This window comes from Vicugna pacos, chromosome 24 (assembly GCF_048564905.1).
Source record: "Vicugna pacos chromosome 24, VicPac4, whole genome shotgun sequence".
Taxonomy (NCBI): Eukaryota; Metazoa; Chordata; class Mammalia; order Artiodactyla; family Camelidae; genus Vicugna; species Vicugna pacos.
In genome coordinates, this window is record NC_133010.1 from 10,298,634 (window position 1) to 10,319,959 (window position 21,326).

Here is a 21,326-nt window from a genome sequence, read left to right on the forward strand (position 1 = left end):
TCCATGCAGGCAGGGACTCCTTGTTCCTCCCTGTATCTCGGCACCTTGCCGGGTACCTGGCCTGGAGCAGGGGCTCGGGAATAGATGTGTGGATGCGGAGTACAAGGACCACGCAGGCATTGCTGTGGAAGTGCTGGGGTGCGAGATCCTACCTGGGGTGCAGTCAGTGACAGTCTACAATGCAGGGGTTACATCTACCAGGTCCTGGGCCAGGTGCTGGGGGTCAGAGGTGAAGGGGGCAGGCCCCTCCTTCAAGGGACCTCAAGGAGCTCAGAGGGAGCCCCCAGGCTCAGGGCTCGCCAGATGATGAAGGGCAGGGGGCTCTGAACTCCAGGCCCTGGAACAGCCTGACAGCAGCTGGGGGAGAATGGGCCCCAAGAGGGTCTGTTTAGAAGGTGAGAAGTGGGGGCCAAAGGCACAGGAATCTGGAGGGGGAGGGTCAAAGACACAAAAGCACGGGGCTGGCCAGCTTCCAGGAAATTCTGTGCAATCAACCAGAGAAACATATTTGAGAAAACAGAATTCTGAAGAGTAACTTTGAAGCCTCGGTTGCCATGGGAACATATCTGTAAATACTTAACTGCAAACATTAAGTGAGTGAGGGAGCTGGAGGTTGCAGGGCTCGCCGCCGCGGGAGCCGGCCAAGTCCCCGATGCCTTCGTCCTCAGCCAGGCCGCCGTGCCTCTCCCTCCCTCCCTCCCTCCCAGGGTCTCTTCTTGGATACTGTTCCTTTCATCCACTCCTTTGCTCCTCCTGTCTTCATGAGCCAGACTCTCCAAGCGGGAGGCTTCCAAGTGGTCCCCGAGACACCCTTTCTGGTCTTCTGCCTGCTCCTTGGTCCCCACACCCGACCCCGGGACCCTCGCTCTCAGGAGCCTCCCAGCCCGGAGATGACCAGGCCGCTGACCTCACTCTCCCCACCCCTCGTCATCCACCTCACTTCTAAGGGATGGATGTAATGAAACAGCATAAATCAAGGAAATCTTTGCAACAAGTGCGTTTAAGAAATGCTGTATGTTTTGCCTTCAGGAAGCCCTGGACTCACTTGCTAATAAGGAACCCCTCCTTTCTCTTCACTGTGCCTCCTCTGTCCCTCTGTCCACCTGGTCCCCACCGTGACTGCATGGGAAACCCTCTTTCCTTGGCCTGGCACTGACCAGGCTGCTCTGGTCCTGCCTAGGGGTTCTTAACCCTCCTGGGTCACAGACTCCTTTGGGAAACTGAGGGAAGCTTTTCATCCATCCATGAAATTGTGTCACAGGTTAGCGAGCACAGCCAGGCCCTGTGGAGGCGCTGGGCTGCCCTCCCAGGACTTACAGGTCGGGGGAGGGGCAGACAGTAACAAGAACCCCAATCAAAGGCGCAGCTCCAGCGTGTCAGCCGGTGTTCAAGGTCGGGACAGGGCCCCATGTGGCTGGGGTGGGACGAGGGAAGACAGAGAAGGAGTGGGTAGCGAGGATGGGCACGGAGCCTACGTAGGATGTAGCAGACCGTTTAAAAGGCTTTCCATTTTATTCGGAGTGAAACAGAGAACACAGGAGGCTTTGAGCAGAGGAGGGACGTGCCCGGCTTGCTCTGGCTGCTGTCTGGAGACAGACTACAGAAGATGAGGTGGAAGCAAGGGACAGTTAAGAGGTCACTGCAGTGACAAAGCAGAGATGGGTCTGGCTGGAACCTGGGTGGTGGGTGTCACGGTGAGAAAAGCCAGAGTCCTTCTCCACAAGAGGGAGCACTTGAATGTCCTTGGGCTATTTTATGCTCACTTTCAAGATGCTCCTGGACCCCAAGGCTCAGCCATAGTTCCCCTAAGGCCCTGGGTTCAGAGCCCACCCTCCTGGCCCTCTCACCCTAACTCCACTGGACACCTCTAATCCTTTGCTCATCTGTGGGGCTGAGGCGAGCCCAGTGCCCAGCTGCCCAGGAGCTCCCCCTGGTGGCAGTGCCTCTGCCCATCACCCAGCAGGCCCCACGGAGCACCCGGAGGGCAGGGGATGCATTAATGGAGGGCCCTTGGGGTCCCAGGCCCAGACTACAGGGGTGAATCTCACAGACATTAAGCCCAGTGAAAGAAGCCAGACACACATCAGTACGTTACGTATGAAGTTGTAGACCAGGCAAACCCAGACTGTGGTGGAAAATGTCAGAACACTGGGTGCCTTGGAGGAGGCTGGGAGGCTGCCCGGAAATGGTCATGAGGGAACCTTCTGGGGAGATGGAAGTGTTCTCCGTCTTGACAGAGGTGCAGGATACGTCAGTGTTTGTATTTGTCAAAACATATTAAATTATACATTTAAGACATGTACCTTTCACTGTTGGTAAATTTTATCTTCAAATAAAAAAAGACCTAAGGAGGATGGTGTGTCCCCGACAGAGCCGGGAGGGGTCGGCTGCCTAAGAGGACGCCCCATCTCCGGGGAAAATGCCCCTCTCCCGCCCCCTACCCCCAGTCAAGTGCTCTGAGGCAGGAGGATCAGGACCTGATGAAGGAATGTGTTGAAGTGTTAGCAGTTGACTGCAGGGATAAGGTGATTTTGCATTTTAAAAGAGAATTCTAGAGACAGTAGTGCTGACCCCAAAGAGGTGAGCTGAATGGTGGGATTCAAGACCGCTTGGCAGGCGGTGGGTAGGGGCCTTGCAGTCACAGGTCACACCCGGCAGGTGATCTGCTCTGTGAACGTGGTGGGAGAAGAAGAGGGGGCGGGGACCCGAATCCAAGGTGCAGCTCCAGCGTGTCAGCTGGTGTTCAAGGTCGTAAGCATCCCTCTCCCTAGGGCTCACTTTCCGTTGGCCCCCTGGCTGTCCCCTCCTCCCTTCTCATCTCCCCTTGCTGTCGCTATTGCACTAAGTGATTTCTGGTCCAGGTCAGAGCTCCTGCAGTCCGGTTCCAGCCTGGAGTGCTCCTCACTCTGCCCCGAGGAGGCCCGTGGCTCCGTGGGAAACGCCTGGAGGGGCAAACAAGGCAGGGAGATCACATTTAGTCCTGTAAATGAGATCGAATCCCCAGGCCAGAGCAAACTGGGAGCCGTGGCCCTGGGAAGGCAGATGAAACAGGCAGATGGGCTCTTGGGGCCGCTGAGGGTCGTCTTTGAGGCATCACAGAGCCTGGAAATGAACCAGGTTCAGGTTTTCCAAAGGTGAAGAGGCTGGATTCCAAAAACTGGCAGCTCAAAGTCAGTCTTGAAGACAACTTTTGGCAATGTTCTAGAATGAATTTGTCAAACTGGGGGAAGGTGATGGTGAATTACGAACCACTGTTTTGCCCAGGGTGGGCCCTGCTTGGGAGCTGGGCACCAGTTTTAAGTGGGCCCTGCCAGGCCTCACCTGGCATCATGTCACCTAATGGGGGGCAATGGCGAAGGTGCCCAGGGTCACTCAGAGCTGGGTGGACAGGGAGCGAGGTCCCCGGAGCTAGCCATGGCCTTTGTCTCTGTGCCTTTCTGTCGAAAAATTTTATCAAGGACTTGGTTGGGAGGGGAAGTCATAAAAGCTGAATTTGAATTTACTCATGACCCACAGCTGGTCTGAAGGACGAGCTGCTGGACCATATATTCCAAACCCCAAAACATCTCCCCAGTGAAGATGTCATTCCAGGTGCAGTGTCTTGTGAGCTGTTGTGTCTCCCCCTGGCCTTTGCCATAATAACAGCACCGAGGTTCTAAGGGCTTCCCTTCTGAAACCCCAGAACCTACGCCCCTGTTGGAATGAAAAGTATCAGATGATTCTGGAAACTTTGTAAAATTGGATATTGGGGAGTTCTTTGTCGATTGGTTGGCTGACTGGTTGACTTGGGTCTGTGCTTCTCCATCCCTGACCCCTACGAATCTCACATGGTAATGAGACAAGCATCCTTTGGGGTCTGGGTCCCCTTTGAAATCTGATGGAAGCTATGAACTCTTTCTCCAGGAGAAATACTCATAGATTTGAAATGGTGCTGACCATTTCAGGGACCCACAATCCCCTTTAGCCTGTTGGAGAACCTCTTAGGAAACCCGAATTTCCAGGAGCCAGCCCCTGCCTCATCTGGCATGTTCAGCACCTCAGCCTGACCGGGTCTCTTCCCTCACTCCCGGGGGAGCAGGGGCAGCAATCACACAAGACCTTGGTGCCTGTAGTGGGTTAAATAGTGTCCCTCCAAAATTCTCATCCACCTGCAATCTATGAATGTGACCTTATTTGGAAATAAGGTCTTCACAGATGTAGTCAAGTGAAGATGAAGTCACACTGGATTAGGGTGGGCCCTCAATCCAGTAGGACTGGTGTCCCTAGAAGGAGGAAATTCAAGCACAGGGACACAGGACATGCAGAGAGAAGGCCACGTGACGATGGAGGAAGAGGTTGGAGTCAGGCCACTGCGAGCTAAGGAAAGCCAAGGATTGCTGGCAAACACCAGAACCTAGAAAGAGGCAAGGACAGAGCCTCCCCTTGGAGGGAACTCACAGCCCTGCCGACACCATGACTTCTGACTTCTAGCCTCCAGAACTGTGAGAGGGTAGATTTCTGTCGTTTACTGATACCCGGGTTGTGACCTCTGCTGTGGCCACCCTAGGGAGCTAGTACAGGCCCTGAAGGGCGCAAGGGCTTACCTCACCTGCCATGTTTCATGGGTTCCTGTTGGTCCAGACTATCCACCTGAGCCACTGCTGCCACCAGGCAGCCCCCTCGGGTTTTGCCAATGAAAGGGTTACAGGCCACTTGAAGAGAAGTTAGAAATCCCAGCACATCCATCTTAATAAGTTTTAGTATAGCCTGCCACTTTAGACTAATGACTAACTTATTGTGTAAAATACCAGCAGTGTATTTTTAAAATTTAGTTAATTAATTATCTCAAACAAAGGTGAAATTTATAAAAGTGCCCAGAAACGGTGCGGATTTGAAAATCGCCTTGCAGCAGGAGATGAAATTATTACTAATATGGAATCAAATCATTACTGTATTGACTTAGTTACTTTATGACTTTGTAATGGATTTCTTCATTATTTTCTCTGGATTGTGGCATTCATGATTGCATTAAAGTCTGTTAATCTATGCAAATATCATTAGGCACCGCTAATAACCAGGCAACTTTTCCTCCATTTCAGGGGCTGCGCTAAGTACTTGGCCCGCGTGGGTCACTTCCGGGTGGCAGGGAGCGGGCGAGGCAGGGAGCAGGCAGCACAGCCTCACCCAAGGCAGAAAGGGTGGGCACTTCTGTAGGGTGGCTTGACTGTCTTAGGAAGGTCTCCTTGCCCTAAGCCATCACACATCTTCTCCCGCTGTCAGAAGGCCTGACTTGTCACCCTAAAACGCCATTCCTTTGGATTAAGGCTTTGGAGGGCCTTGTTAAAAGGCGCCTATCTGGAAAGAAAACCTCATGGGTCCCAGTGTCCACCATTAGTGCTCTGGAAGTGACAAGATGCTCAAGGGGAGCATAGGGCCTTGCTGCGTTGGGACAAGAGACTGGGTAGTTTTTTTATGATGGTTAATAAGAAGGCAAGATCTAACCATGGGTGCTACCTGAATAGAGGGGGCTGAAATAGGATGTTCTAGGGACCCCTGGGGACCCTGGGGATCTTGGAGCAATGTCCCCAGTGCAGTGGGGTCGGGGAGGCAGCTGAGTAGAGGTAACCACCTATTCACCTATTTGAACAGCCCTATTCAAAGGGATTCTAAATCCCCGGGGCCCCTGGTCAGCCCACAGCCACAGGCCTAGCAATCCCATTGCCCAGAAAAGGGAGTGATCACAGAGCTGGGCCCAGCCCGTGGGAACCAAATCCAAGCCCCTGGTCACTAAATCCAATGTGGGTTCCCATTTTATCTTTGCTGAAGGTGGACCCTGGTCATGCCAGGTGTGGGATGGAAGGAGACGTGTCAGGGGGTTCAGGCTCCCTTCCCAGCCTGTAGTGATTTCAGACTGAACCTCCTTACAGATACGTGGGTTTCGGTTATTATTCATTCCAGCAGCGTTTACCGAGCAAACATGTGCTCTGTGAGGCGCCAAACTGGGCACTCCCAGCAGTGAAAAGACAGGAGGCGCCTCTCCTGGCATCGACAGAGTTAAATACCATGGACTCACATTTTTAACTGAAAGCTGAACTCAGCCATCCCCACTCCTCCCGCCAAATCAAAGGATGAGCTTGAGGATGGGGCTCAGAGAAGGGCCGACGTCCTGCCCAGGTGGCAGTCTGGGGGGACTCGGGGCTAGAAGCGCGACTCCTCACTGCAGGTTTGGGGTGCTCCCCACGTCCGTCGCCGCCCCCTCCCCCGGGGTGGGGTGGGTAGCGCTGTAGTCTTGTGGGTGAGGTGGCGCCAGGCCTAGGGTGTGCTTATGGCACCTTGGCACCTTCTGCTCTTTGAGCTCCCGCTGCCCTCCTTGGATCAGCACGCCCAGACTTTTCAAGGTTAAGAGCCATTTTTCACATCAAAAATTCATCAGCACCCCCCGCCCCCTTGACAGATGTTTTGCTTTGAGTCTCCATTGTTTGGGAGAATGCAAAATGGCAATAAGCTACCTTGAAGCAAGCGTGCTTTGGAATGAATTGCTGCTTCTTAAAGCACAACAGCATCTGCAGGCACTTCAAAAATAGTCACATCTACCCGGGAGTGGGGTATCTCTGATTCAACAGACCAGGCGTGAGGCGCCTGGGACCCCAAGGTCAGGTGGCATCTCTGCCCTGGGCTGTCTGGCTGCTGGGCACAGGGAGGGGAGAAGGCAGGGCAGGGACCACTTCCTGTGGCCCCTGAGGGGAGACCTAGGCTGAGAGCCCTTGTATTCCCTTCCTCTCCTTCTCCTCTTCCTCGCTCTCCATCAGACTCTTCAGCCTCCTCCTCCTCACCCTAAGCTCAGGGTTGGGGGCGGGGGACTCCTTGCTGGGGCTGCCATAGCAAGGGGACACTTCTCACTGCCCCCACACACCTGTCCCCACCGCACGTCCTGTTACATCCCAGACCCCCTCCCCTCCAGCTCCGCCTGCCCTCGGTGGCCTCCCCAGCTCAGCCCCATCACGGCTTTTCTCCCAGACACCAGACACCCCTCCCCCACCCCCGAGTCCTTTTCCAGTCCTGTCATGCTGCCACCCCTGTGTCTCCTTTTCCATTCCCAAGCCTGATCTAGTCCTTTTGATCATAGAGGATTTTTTTTTTTTAGCAAAATCAGTCATGTTGAGGTGACATAAGCCAGCACATTTCAAAGACCTCCCTGAAGAGGGCAATGCTGAGTCCAAAGGCATGTGCTGGGCTCGTCGGAGTCGAGGGGGAGCTGGCTGAGATGACTGGCTCCAACCCCACTTATACTGCATACTGCCCTGGTGACCTTGAGCCTGCTTCTCAGCCTCTCTGGGCGTCAGTTGACTGATCTGTCAAATGGGGATATGACCATGCTGTGTTGAAGTGTGGTAGCGAGAATGGGGCCGAATACTGGAAGTGCCCCGCTAGTGCCAGCCCTTATAGAAGAGTCTGGCGGTGGTGGAGTGAAGAGGACCGGTTGGGGGAAGGGGCACCCCTGCCAGCGAGCAGGGGTCTTTGCCCTCCTCCTTCATTTCCGGACTTGCCTGCTCCAGAGTGGGCCCTACAGGGCTGTCACTTTAGCCGCCCCAACTCCAGACCTGTCGATGGGAGGGTTGTGTCTGCCTTTTCAAAACACAGTTCTCCAGCAAACAGGCACTGGAGGTGAGTAGGATTCTTTGCATCGTCTCCTCTGTGCTCCCATCCGGGGTTTCCTTCCTTATCCCCACCCCTCCCTGCCCAGCACTTCCCTGAGAAGGGAGGCAGACAGCGTGTCCGCAGTGCTTGTGGTCCCAGCCATCATGCTGGCCTGCCCCAGCAGAATCCTCACGCTCTGCAGTGCAGCCCCCGTCTGTCAGCCCCTGTCCTGCTCTGCCCTTCCACAGCCGGGCCATTCACACCCCAACCTGGAAGCACTTTTACTCTAGGATCAGATCTACTTATATCTCCCAGCATGGTACCTGGCACACGGTTTGTTGACTGACAATGTGACTGACTATGTGACTGACTGGAAGATAATAGAAGGGATCTAGGGTCAACCCACAGCTAGCTTTCTGCCTTTCTCTAAACTGAACTTCATGGTCACCAAATACTGCCAACCTGAAGGCCTCAGGGAGCCCCTTTGAGTGACAAGAGCAAGATCCTCTATAGTTAGCACTGGCAGCCACACACCGCTAGTTAATACGCTGCCACCCTTCAAAATAATTTGTTCTCTCGAGGAAACTGACACTCCCCTCACAATCTCATTAGTCATTAGAAATAACGACATCTTGCAAATCATGCAGCTTTTTGCAGTTCCCAGAGCCATGTGCTCGCCTGTGCTCACCAGCACCTTGCAAACATCCAGTAGGGCTGGGGGTACTTCCTGCCTGGAGGATGCAAGCTCCGGAGCCAGACCACCCAGTTTCAAATCCTGGCCCTGCAGTTAGTAGCTCTGGGACCTCTGGAAAGTTGCCAAACCTCTCTCTGCCTCAGTTTCCTCATCTGTAAAATGGGGTGACAGTGGCACCCACTTCATAAACTTGGAGTGCTCGGAGCAATACCTGGCTCGCAGCAAGTGCTTTGGATTAGCCAGCTGTCATGGTTCTCTCTGAGGGCCTGGTTCCCAATGGAGGGATTGAGTGGCTGAATCTCTGCGTGTGCCATGTGGGCTGACACCTGCCATCCAACATCTAACAGGGGCCGGTCCAGCCTGCCCCACTCCAAGAGCCAACCTGCTCTGTGGGGTTGGAAGGCATGGCCTTAGCCTTTGAGGAGCCTGTATCTATGGGGGAGACAGGCAGGAAAGCCCTCACTCGGTATAGTGGGGAGTCAGGGGGCAAAAATATCAAAGGTGGCCACAGGAACCCAGCCTCCCTGCAACCTACGTTAACTTCAAACCCATCGGACAAGTGGAGGTTCAGGAACCTGAGCTGAAAAAGAAGTTGCTTTAAGACAGGTCTTGAGCAGAACAGGGTTCCTTGTTCCTCTGAGAGCTGATACCCCAACAGGTGTGAGTGGCCACGACTCGTTTTCTCACCTTTTACATTTTGACCCCATTATGGGAAGTTCTCAGAAACATCTCGGCCATCCATCCATCTATATTTGCCTATCACTATTTATGTGCCATTGATCATAAATCTCTCTGCTTTCTGCAATCATTTTTCTCTCCTCTGTGTATCTATCTATCATCCAACATTTAATCTGGGTATCTAGCATCTATTAATCATGTCTGCTATTCATCCGTCTCTGTGTCTATCTGTAGCCCATTCTCAGTCACAAGTTAACGCAGTGAGTGCTTGTGTACTTAAGCCTGGACCATCCAGTTCCATGGGGAACGGGGTGGGGACAGTAGTGACTCCAGGAGGGGTAGGGTGGCTGGAACAAAGATGGATAAGAAGGAAACTGGAGGGCTGAAGAAAGAGGAGCCTGGGACCCTCCTCTCACAGCAGGGCTGGCCTGGTGGGTGGAGGGGAGAGGGACACAAGAGAGGAGAGAGGAAGAAGAGGGGGAAGCTTCCAACAGAGGGGTGGGCTTTGTGCTGACCTTGATAATCCCCCCTCACCCCATCTCCCCAGATTAGGATGATGTCTTTCCAGAATAACCCCGCGAGAGATGGAGGATGCCCGAGCTCAGGTTTCAGGGCAGAGGAGGTGGGCGCCACCCTTCCCCAGCACCAGCACACACAGAATCCTGTAGTCTGAAGGGCTGAGCTCCCGTAGGCAGGCTGAGGGCAGAGATGGGGTGCCCGAGGAGAGCTGGCTGGGATCAGCCTCGAGAAGACCTATCCCAGCCCTTCCCAGCCCTGGCTGTGTGCTGCTATCGCCCGAGGAGCTTTAAAAAAAAAACCCACAAAAAACAAAAACAAAAATACAGATGCCTGGATCAAACTGTATTTCGGGGGCTGGCTGGGCACAACTGTATTTTGAAAGCCTCCAGGTGAATTTGACAGCAGCCAGGGCTGAGAAGCATCATCTTACAAGACCCAAGACTCCTGCTGTTACTCTCAGAAGGGTGTCTTGAGGCGGAAGGAGCAGGCTTTGGTGCGCTAGGGGCCGGAATTGGGCTCTAGGCGGGGTTGAGCTCTCCAGAGTACGAATGAGGGAATTTTCTTCTGCCAGGGTGTTCAGCAAGCATCATCTCCACATTGGGTCATGCTGGAGGAGTCCGGGCCAGGTGACTTCTGAAGACCCCATCCCACTTAGGGTCACCAGAAACCCTTGTCACAGTGTCCAGGGGTCGGGAGAAGGGTGGTCAGTAGCTGCAGCTTCTGGTTTCAGGTGTGACTCCTGCTGTGTTAATCTAGTAAGGCTGACCTTCAGGTGCTGGCACCTCCCCAGGAGGACAGGCAGCGGGCTGTTAGCTTGGGCTGTCACTCTCCTCCCACAAGAAGCAAAGCCACACCCTGAATGTTAAAAACGGGCCATGGGTCAGAGGGACGGGAGGTTTGCCCGGCTGTCTGGCACTGCACTGGGTGTCTGGCTGCGGCAGGAGGTGGGGAGGGAGGGGGTGGACCCATGAGCACCCACTCTCCCCGTGAGGCTGGGAAGATCCAACACAAGGTTCAGCCCGCCACTAGAGTTAGAGGCTGGTCTGCAGGGCGGGTCACCTGCAGGTGGCAGACAGTGGTGTATCTCTACTGCCCAGGTAACGAGGGCCCCCTCAGCGGTTAATAGAAGCAAACACTCCAAGTGGGGACTGTCAGTTCTTCCCCGTATATGGCCACCTCGACTAGATTCTCTGCCCTGCCAATGAGATGTGCTTAAGGTGTTCTTTGCTCTCTCCTCCTCTTGCCGCCCCCTCTCCTTGCGGACCACCCGGCCCCACCCCCTGCAGGAGCCTCCTGCCTTTGCTGGAATAAAGCCCTGCTTTGTCTGTCTCCTTGAGCGCCGAGGACAAACTGGCCATAATTTATGCTCTCACATGATATAAAGGAAAAAAGGCCCCATTATGCTATAAATTATCCTGTGATGGGTGAAAAGCTGGAAAGTGCGCCAGACGCCGGTGGAAACCCCATTAGACAACAGGGTTCGGCAGCCGAGAAGTCCCCACAGAATGTGGGCCGTCTGGCATGCGGCGCCTGGTAAGGATAAGGTAGCAGATCAAACTAATCAGTTACCTGGAGAGCCGGCTGTGCATCGCAGCCCCAGGGAGAGGTGACTTCTGCTTAGCGCCACCACGTGCCCCAGGCTTCTGCTGGGAGGCCTGGCGCAGACTCACAGGCACCAGGGTCAAGGGCTGAAGGGCCAGAGAAAGAGGCAGCAGGGGGTGTGGGTATGGCCTCCGGACCCCTCACCCATGCTGGACCTCCAGGGCTCAGCTCTGCCCAACTCAGGGCCCCCACGCCTGCCCATGGCCTCGAAGGGTGCAAGAGAAGAGGGTGCAAGAGAAGAGGGTGCAGGGGCCATTTGTGCCCTGTCCCCCTCCAGAGTGGGGACAGTCCCCAAGTTCTAGTTCTGCCTCTCCAGACCAGCTGCAAGCCCCGGAGGGCAGAGAGCCACACCTCTGCCCGGGGCAGGCACCAGAGCTAGAGAGGTATGGACTGCAGTTACAGGGGATTCTGCCACTCACCACCTCCGTGTGGTGAGGAAATAAGCCCTTGCAGCCTAGATCCCAGGTGGAGGGAGGTCTGAGGAGTCATCAGGACAGAGCTTTCTTCTTTGGTCACCCAGGAGACTTCAAGACAGCCCTGCCCGGGGCAGAGGGACGAGTGAAACTGGAGATGGCAGTGAAAACTGGGGGGTGAGGCATGCCTGGGGGTCCCTGGCCAGTCAGGGATCCTGGGAACCTGCTCCATCCAAGCTGAGCGGCGGCCTGTGAGGGCCCCACCCGGCCCCCTTCTGGGCTCTAAACAGAAGCCCTGGCCCAGGCAGAGCAATGGGGTCACTAGGCCTTTGCCAGCTGCCTGTGCAGACATGGAAGGGGTGGGAAGAGGAGAGTTGAGACCTCCAGGGAACACTGTCTTCTACCAGGAAGGACGGTGACCTGTGAGCTCAGCTCCATTCAGACCAGCTGGCTCTGAGTCCTGGCGTCCCCAGTGACTGGGTGTGTATTCCTGGGGAAAGATATTCAACTGCTCTGGGCTTCAGGTTCTCCACCTGCACAGCAGAAATAATAAAACATCCACTGTGCCTGCAAAGGGCTTATTTCAGTGCTGGGGTCGTGGAAGGTACGTGATGAATGAGAGCCCTGCTGACTGCTGCTGTTATAACCGCCTCCTGGAGGGAGTCAGGGCAGCGCCCTCCCTTAGGCAGGGGCACCACAGGGCCCTGGTGGTGGGGAGGGGGGACCTGGTCTGCCCAGTGCTGTCCGGGGACAGCAGAGGTTCTGTGATGTGGGGGTTGGGTCCACTGGCCTTTGTCTTGAGGACACTGGGATGACATTGGGGTAGGTGGCCTGGGAATCCAGCTGGACCACAGAAGAACCCCTGGGTGCTGTGAATTAGAGCTAGTCTGAGCCAAGCGAGGACGTGGTGGGCAGTGTGGATGGACACAGGTGAGGAGGAGCCTGGACCCAGGGTCTGAGTCCCTGCGTCCAGTGGGCAGAGGTAAGGGGCCGGGCGTGGGCCTTGAGGGAAGTGGGGAGCACGTGGTCAGGGGAGAAAAGGTAGGAGGGAGGGGTGTGTGTGTGTCTGCTGCTACTCCTCGTAAGATGAGCTCTGTCACACATCCTGCCTGTGCACACGCTGCCCCCTGACCTGGGATGTCTGCCCTGCACCTTTTCTACCTGGCAAATCCTCCGTGCAAATTCTCTAGGGCCCAGATCCAGGCTTTTAGACCCCTTTCCACCCTCTCTGCCCACAGAGCTCATCACTGCAGGCTCTGTGTGGGCTGCCCATTCATCTCCAGGTGTCACTCTTCCTTCTTTCTGAGGATACCTGGAGTTCAGTGTCTTTCAGATATCTAGGCCATGATCTCACAAGAGGAGGAATAGCAGTGCAAATGCCCTGGGGCAGAGTGTGCGTGTCTGAGCAGAGGGATGGAGGGATGAGAAAGTCAGAGTGTGGGGTGCTCCTTATAGGTCACTAGGAGACTTGGGCTCGTTCTCAGTGAGGTGGGAGATAAATGTGATAAATGAGAACCATTCTGTGTTGGATTTTAACTGACTCCTCTGGCTGCTGTGTGGAGAGCAGACAGCAGGGGCCTGGGTGGATGTCCGGAGACAGTGAGGAGGCGACTCTCATGGCCGAGGCTGCATCCCAAAGCATTTGGAAGGCAGAGCTGGCTGAAGGAATGCAAGTGAGGGAGACTGAATGTGCTCTCCCGTCTCCTGCCGCCTCCCACCCCAACATCAAACAGAGACTGTCTGGAGGGAACTCGGCAGATCAAGGCCCACCCCGCCTCCCCAGGGGCCAGAGCGGTGGAGGGTCCTCATTTGCATCCCCAGTGGAGCAGGAGCCCCTGCGCACCACCCCGTCCCCAGCAGCCTTTGATCTGGTTTGATGTCTCCTTCAGCCTTCTTCCCAGGCAGGAAGGCTTTAATCCTCGGTGCGGCTCCCACCCAGCTGCGCCCCTGGCTCTGGCTCTGGCACAGCCCATGTTGTGGGGGCGAAGGGGGAGGCCACTACTCACTGGTTCAGTGCACGCTGAGGACTCTCCTAGGTTTGGCCCCGTGACCTGGCAAAGGGACTGGCTCTCAGGGGGGCAGATGACCGGGTCACACGGCTGCAGAGAGACCCAAATCCAGGCCTTTAACCCTGGTGTGGATGGTGACATGGGAAACTCTCGCACCAGCAAGAGAGCAGGCAGCTGTGGGTTCCCAGGCATGAGAAGAGCGGGTGCAGAGCCCTCAGCCCTGTCTGCTGCTCCCCTATTTAAAAGACAGATCTGAGACTGTGTGCTGTCCACCTCAGCGCTGGCCAGGAGGCACAGAGGAGGCCTCCGGACTTGGGCAGAGGGAGGGGGTAGTTGTAACAATTTTCAAAATGGCACAGATTTCAATTCAGATGTCAGTTTGACACCTACTTGTCCTTTAGGAGCCAGAGTGCTTGACAGGCCTGGACAGGGAGAATTCGTGGAACTGGCACAAAGCAGGGCTTACTGTAACTTCGCGGGAAATGTCTCTTCCTGTGGATCAATCCAGGTGGGCCACCTGGAGGATGCAGATGCTGGGGGACATCTCAGAGGAATCCCAAATACTGCCGTATGGTCGGGGGTTGGAGGGAGGAAAAAGGAAGCCGGGCTTCTCAGGCTGGCCCGGGACAGGCCTGTTCAGTGTTCCTGGGGGTCCTCTCTGCACCCCTGGGATGCGATGGGCATCCCCACCCTGCCAGCTGCCACCCCTGCAGGTGAGTGGTCGTCATGGCCGTAACCGGCGCAGGAAATGCATTTACTGAGCATCTACTCTGCGCCTGGCCATGTGCTAAAACCTCAGCCACCTCAACTAATGTCATCCCCCAATGGCCCTATGAGGCGGGTGGCATTACTATTCCCCTTTTACAGTTGAGGAAATGGAGGCTCAGGGAGGGTCTATGACTTGTGGAAGGTGGCACAGTCAACCAGGATTGACAACCAGCCTCAGTTGCTCTCTGAAAGATGCCCCTGCCACCCCCCGGCCCCACCCCTCCTGTCTAGTCTGTGTGCCTCGCGTTTCCTTCAATTCAAGGTCCACCCTGATCTGCGGGTGAAGTTGGGGAGAAGGAACAGGTCTTTCCCCTTCAGACTCACTGCCTGTGAGCCCTCAGGGATGAGGTCATTCCCCAGGAGAGCAGTTGGTCCTGAGATCCAGAGGGTGCTTTGGGAAGTGCCCTGGTCCCATGGTCAACAAATAGCCTAAGAGACACCTGAGGGCCCAACATGGCCTCTACCTGCAGCTGAGGGGCAGGTGTAGGGATCCGGGGGCTCTGGGCTCTGGTCCCATCCTGCCCACCCCCAGGGCCAATGTCTCAAGAGCAGGCCAGAGTCCTCCACATCAGTCACTATGAAGGTCTGGAATTTCTCCCCACTCCCCAACCTGCTTAGCTTGGGCCTCCCTATGGAGAGTGTCTCTTGCAGGTCTGGCCCAACATCCCCCAGCCCCCATGTCTCCTAGCAGCCCCTCTGCCCACCCCACCAGCCACAGATCTCAAAGCCATTTACTCTACACCTGGCCCCTGGCCCCCAGGCTTCCCCCCAGCTCAGGTCCCCCCACAAACCCTCCCTCGGCAGCTGGAGGGAAGAGAACAGTAAAAGTCTATTGCGGCCATAAAAGGCATTAACCATCTGAACACTCGTCCACGGTGCCCCAGCAGCCGTCTATCCTTAAGCAGGAAATATTGTTTAATGCCGTTGGTAATGAGCGAATCAAATTTTGAAAATTAAACCGGAATTTGAGCATTAGAGCCAGGGTGCTGGCAAGTCTAGTGAGTGGCTCCTCCCTCCGGGGCCCACTCACCCTGCACAGCCAGCATGACGCTTCCTTACACCTGGGGGCCCTAAGGCACCACCCTGAAACATCCCCCACCCTGAAACGTCCTCAACTTGCCATCAGTGTCTTGCTTCTCTGTTTTCTGGGCTCTCCTTTTAAAATACAAATCTTTCCAGCCAGAGCCCCCTCCTGCCTGGACATTCTGAGTGAATGAGAGGAGCCTGTCTCCCTCCTGGATGGGAGGGGCTGGATGAAGAATGAGATTCTGGCAAACATGCTCCCCTGCCTTTTCATAAGCACTTACGGTGCTTTTTTATAGGTTGGGAAACTGAAACTCAGAATTAGATTGAGGTTCTGGGAGAATGAAGATTCCTGACTCCAGAGAACAGGGAGACGTGTGTGCTGGTGGGGGGGAGGGCAGGCAAGAGGCAGATGGAGAAAAGTCAAACTCTCTCATGGACCCTCTTCTTGGGAGACTGCGCCAGGCAGGGACCGCTTGGGAGCAGGTCAAAAGAACAGACAAAGGGAGCCCTTCCACCTCTCAGCCTTTGCTCCAATTCTGTTGTGGGCCTGAAGCCTCCAGCCCCCGTCCCCTGGACATCTTCACTCCAGCCCACTTCCTCCTGGAAGGCTTCAGGGTGTTGCTACTGGGTCCTTCCCCAAATGGCCCCTTCTGACCTGCAGTCCAGGGCCATTGCTTCACTGTCCTCTCCCACGGGGGCTCCATGGCAGAGGCTCTGGGACCAAAGACTGAATTCTCCAGGGATCTGAGAGCCATACACCCCACACACATACCCATTGAAAGAAGAAACACAGAAGGGCCCTGAACACTTATCTCAGACTCTGTTCAGCCAAGTCCGAGGCACATAGTAAGTGCTCAGTAAATGCTTGCTGGAGGTGTGACCAGAGGGTGGACTCAGGTGGGATGCCAGGGACTCTGGTCCAGTCCCTCCTGAGCTGGCTGTAAGTACCTTCCCCTGACAGAACTGGGTACTTTTCCCATCCATCATTTTATTGGCTTCCCCTCCCACCAGGAGAGGGGGAGGGCTAGACTCCGCCCACTCCCCTGCAATGAGAGCAGCTGAGTTGCCCTTTCTGGGTTCAGGGAAGGCTGGGACGAGTCCCTACCTTCTGTGGCTCAGCCTTTCCGAGGTATCTGCCCCCCAGAACTGCAGGTGCTCCCTCACCCCTGCAGACACGGGCACTCGCAGCTTAAAAGAGCAGGAGGGCAGAAGCAAGGGGTTAGGATAAGGAAGTCAAGAGACTCCACGAACCTAGGTTTAGTCCAGGCCCCATATGTAAGTCCCGGGGTTCCCTCTCTGCCCTGACCTCCTCATCTAAAAAAGGTGAGAGCCTTGGTATTTTCCAAGGTCCTGCCCAGTTCTGCCATTCTGCGGCCTTGTTCCCCCTGGGGAGGGCACACCAGTTCTGGGGGCCACCCCGTGGCAGGCCCGCTGGCCTCTGTCTTGTTTGGGAACTTGTTTATTGTGGACGACCTGTGTTCCTATCCGGAAGTCAGCTCCAGTGAGCAAACACACCTTTTTTTACTGCAGTAGAAACAGTGCTTGGAACAGTGTCTGGCACAGAGAAGGTGCTCAGCAAACAGTTGTTGAATGACCGTAGGAGCACACACTTCTCTGAGGGAGAGCGCTCCTGCGCTGTCTCAGCGACCTCCCACTCAGGGGGATCTTCAGCCCGTCCCCACTGGCTCTGAGGTCTTTCCTAGCTTCACCTCCCATCAGGGTGGCCTCCATGGCCCAGTGCCAGCAGCACCCGCTTGAACGTGTCCTCAGAGGAGCAGTGACACCCTCACTCCCCCAAAACAGGTTCAGGCTGAGGCTCATGGGGGAGAATAGCCCCACCATCACCCAGGGACCCTGCACCACTCAGGCCACAGGTTGTGATCAGGGACTGCTCTCCTGTCCCAGGAAACAGAGGTCTGTGTCCGTGGTGGAGGGAATGGGAACTGGCTGGGGAAACAAAGTCATTCTCTGAGACTCTGGCTGGGTTGGCATAAGAGCCAAGACAGTAGCCAAATAGTGTTACTGGTCATCTGACACAGCTCGGAGACAGTGCCTCAGGGAAGTGGCCAGAGAGAGAGGAGGGCACCAGGAGCTGGGGCCACGGGAGAGGTGGTTCATTTCAGCGGTCAGCCACAGTCCGAGTCTGGTCCAACCTGTTCCTTCGAGGCTCCTCCCCTAGATGTGGATCCGCTGATCTCTCCTCCTCTGTGACCTCTGTCTCCAAGTCAGGGCAGGACAAACCAAGGAGCAGGGGAATGGTGCTCCATCTCCTCTTCCTCCTGGAGACGGAGCCCCCAGGTCATGGTCATCACCATTGTTATTACTGCTGGCCAGGCTCTGTCCCTGCAGCAGCTCTTGGAAGCCTAGCGCCCACCACATGAGAAGGGCCTGGTTATTCCCATTTTAGAGACCCAAAAACCCGAGGAGGTGAGCATTTACGCAGCTGGAAGGCAGCCAGGTAGGGGTGTGAGCCCAGTGGGCTTGGGCCATAGAGGGAGACCCACCCTCAGATCCAGGTCTGAAAGGCAGGCCTTAGAGCCACTCACCCAGGACCAAAGCCAACTGGAAATGAAGAGCGCAAACTGGACCAGCAGGAGGATCCTAGAAACAAACTCACTTTTGCATTGGGTAGGGTCAACCCAAGACCATGCGGACGAAGCGAGTCTGGAGCCAGGTTTCTTTGGTTTCTGGCAGCCTTCCAGAAGAGTAAGGCTAGCTGTAGTTTCCCTGGGGAAACCTGGACAGACAGGAAGATGGGGAGCCTGGCCCCTTACACGTTGGGAAAGTCTTCAAGCAGGAAGGGCTCAGGCCTAGAACTGAGGGCCGTTTCAGGCAGAGGAAGAAGGATTTAGAAGAACAAAACATAGAAAACAAAACAAAACAAAAAAATCTTGGTAAAAGAGAAGTGGTTGGATAGAAAGGCACGTGTGGACGAATTTTAATGCAGTCAGAAAGCTGTCATAATGACACTGATGTAACACGTTCAGACGTCAGGAGGGAAGGTGTGGAGCTGCTGTCCCAGCATCGAAATCAGGGTCCGGAGGAGGACTGGCCTCCTATTTCCTTCCTGGGAGGAGACGTTAGAGCAGGAGGGTCAGGGATTTGCAAGGGTCAGGCTTTCACTACTTTGTCTTCCTGGAAATCTCATTTAATCGGAGCCTTCAAAAGGTGCTGGGGGTAGGGGAGGCAGATCGCGGGGACAGTTTCAAGGGTTCCACTGAAGACTTGAAAACCCAGTTCACTTCCTGCAAAACGTAGTTTGTGCTTCTGGGAGTTAAACGTAAGCCCTGGCCCCTCTCTCTTCTGTCTCTGCCTTCTCTTTCTGCCTGTCTCTTCTTTCTGCTCTTTGTTTCTAGTTCTTTTTCCTCTGCCTCTGTCATTTTCCCTCACTTTCTGCCCTGAGCTCCATCTCCTCCTGTCCCAACTCAGCATCACCCCTTCCACTCCCTCTCTCTTCCTTCCTCTTGGTCTCCCAGTCTGTGCTTCCCCCATGTCAGAGCTTGGTATTGGCAAGCCCTGGAGACGGGGTGGGATGCATCCAGCCCTGCGGGGGCAGGAGCAGCCAGGCAGAGCACCCAGGCTGGGGTGGGCGGTGGGGCGGAGCTCCGGGCCCTGAGCTTCGGCTGAAGCCCATCAGTGGTGGAGGTCCAGGCCGGTGTGCCCTGACCCAGCACTGATTGCAGGAACCAGCAATGGTACCCTTCGGACCTAGAAGGAGCACCTCATTCCTGACAGCTTGCTGAGTGCTTTAGACTGGGGGTACCAGGAGGGCGGAGATCAGGCCTTCTTGAAGAGGAGGACTCTGGGGTGGTTTGTGAAGGAGAGCAGGGACCTGGAGGTCTCCTCTGCTTTGTTCCAGACCCTGAGCTCTACAGGAACTCCCCTGGTAGTGTGGGCAACAGGGGCGCTCTGGGGCGGGAGGTATCAACCACACTGACTCCAGAGCAACACGATCCTGGAGGGCCCTTGTTTTCCACGGAAACCACGAACACGTGGACTTTTGCAGTTTTGGGGGGTGTGCATTTCTGCAGCCTTCGCTGTGTGTGTCAGTCATTGAATGTCAACAAACATCTAGTTGGTATCAGCCACCACGGGGACCCTGTTCCAGCAACCATGGCTGCAGAACACTTTAGCCCCACACAGAGTGCTGTAAAACAGCCATTTATTATGCTCGTGGACTCTGTGGGTCAGGAGTTCAGACTGGGCACTGCTTGGAAGGCCTGTCTCTGCTCCAGGATGTCTGGGCCTCAGCTGGAACATTCCCAGGCTGGGGGCTGGAATCAACTGAAGACTTATTCACCCTATGTCTGGTAGTTGATGCTGGCTGTCAGCTGGAGGCCTGGGTTCCTTTCCGTGTGGACTCCTGGTGTGGGCTAGTTGGGAGTTCTTTGCAGCATGGTGGCTGGCTTCCACAGAGCAGGCATCTCCCAAAGAGAGCCCAGAGTGGAAGCTGGTCCTTTTTATGACCAAGCCTTGGAAGGCAGCGAGGGTCACTTCTGTCATTCTTTAGTGGTTAGAGCAGTCACAGGCCCACCCAGATTCAAGGGGAGGGAACACAGACGCCACCTCCCTGGGAAGAGTGAAAGTCACATTGCAGTAAGAGCAGGTGAGATGGGAAATCTTCTTTACAGTCACAGGCTACTGCAGATCCCTGTCACCCTAAGCACACAGTTGAGTGCTGTCAATACGACACAAGTGCTGTGGGAGGCTGCTGGCAGAGTCCAGTCTTCAGGAACAGGCTCTTCAAAGTGCCCAGGGCTGAGTTTTGCAGCATGTGTAGGAAGGGGTAAGAGGAGGGGGCACCAGATGGAGGTAAAAACGTGTGAGACAGAAAGGATGTGTGGCATTGGTCATTAACTCATTCATTCTACAGCTCAGTCCTGAGGGCCTACTGTGTGCCTGCTACTGCTGCTCCAACAGAGGTCTGGTCTCCTCTCTCAGGGAGCATACATGGAGGGGTAGGGAGCTAGACAGAAACCCAATACACAGGCAAAACAGTAAATAATCATCCTTTGAATTTTGGGCCACGGGAGGGGCTGGGACAGAGAATAAAGAAGTGGAAGGAGGAGCTTTGATGAGGAAGCAATAGGTAAACAGATCTAGCATTAGAAGATTCAATCTTGTGATGCAGAAGACACTCCAGGCAGAGAGAACAGCATATGCAAAGGCCCTGTGGCGAACTTGCCAGTTGTAAATTCATTCTGGTATCTATAGGTGAAGGTGGCTGAAGAAAATAGTGTGTGTCTAAGAGGAGGGAAGAAGGGATCGCAGGGCTGCCCAAAGAACCCAGGTGCTCTAGGTGAGCCGCAGGACCTGTGGCCCTTGCCCCACTATGTGTCAAAACAGAGAAACAGCCTTCCTACTGCAATTCTCAATAATTTAGTTTGCCTTCTGAATTGAAGCAGTTTCCCTGGAAAAAAAAAAAAAGTTTGAGGTCTGCCCTCTAGGCAGGAAAGGGCAGAGTCGCTGCAATCCTTCCCTCCCGCCCCCATCCCCTCCCCCCCACGCCCCGCACCGCGCCGACCCTCTCCGCCCTTCCCCTACCCCCGCTTAGACCCAAGCCCCCCTCCCTCACCTACCCCGCTGGCTTGGCCCTCCCTCCCTCCTCAGCCCCTCCCCCGTCGTTCCTTCCCCTTTAGCGATTTCCCACCCGCCCCCCATCCCTGCTACCGCTTCCCCTCAGGCTATGAGCCCCCTTCCCGCCCCAGCTCCTACCCTCCCACGCTGTTACCCTTTTCTCTGGCCGTGCCCTTCTTCCCCGGGCCCGCCCCGCGCCCCGGGTCCCTGGCCCGGGTAAGCATCTCCTAATTTTGTTCCAGAAGATAGAAAACTCTTTGTGGGCATGCTCAACAAGCAGCAGTCTGAGGACGATGTGCGCCGCCTCTTCGAGGCCTTCGGGAACATCGAGGAGTGCACCATCCTGCGCGGGCCGGACGGCAACAGCAAGGGTGCGTGGGGGCGGGGCGGGCGGGGCGGGGCGACTGGGTGGGCGGGGCGCGG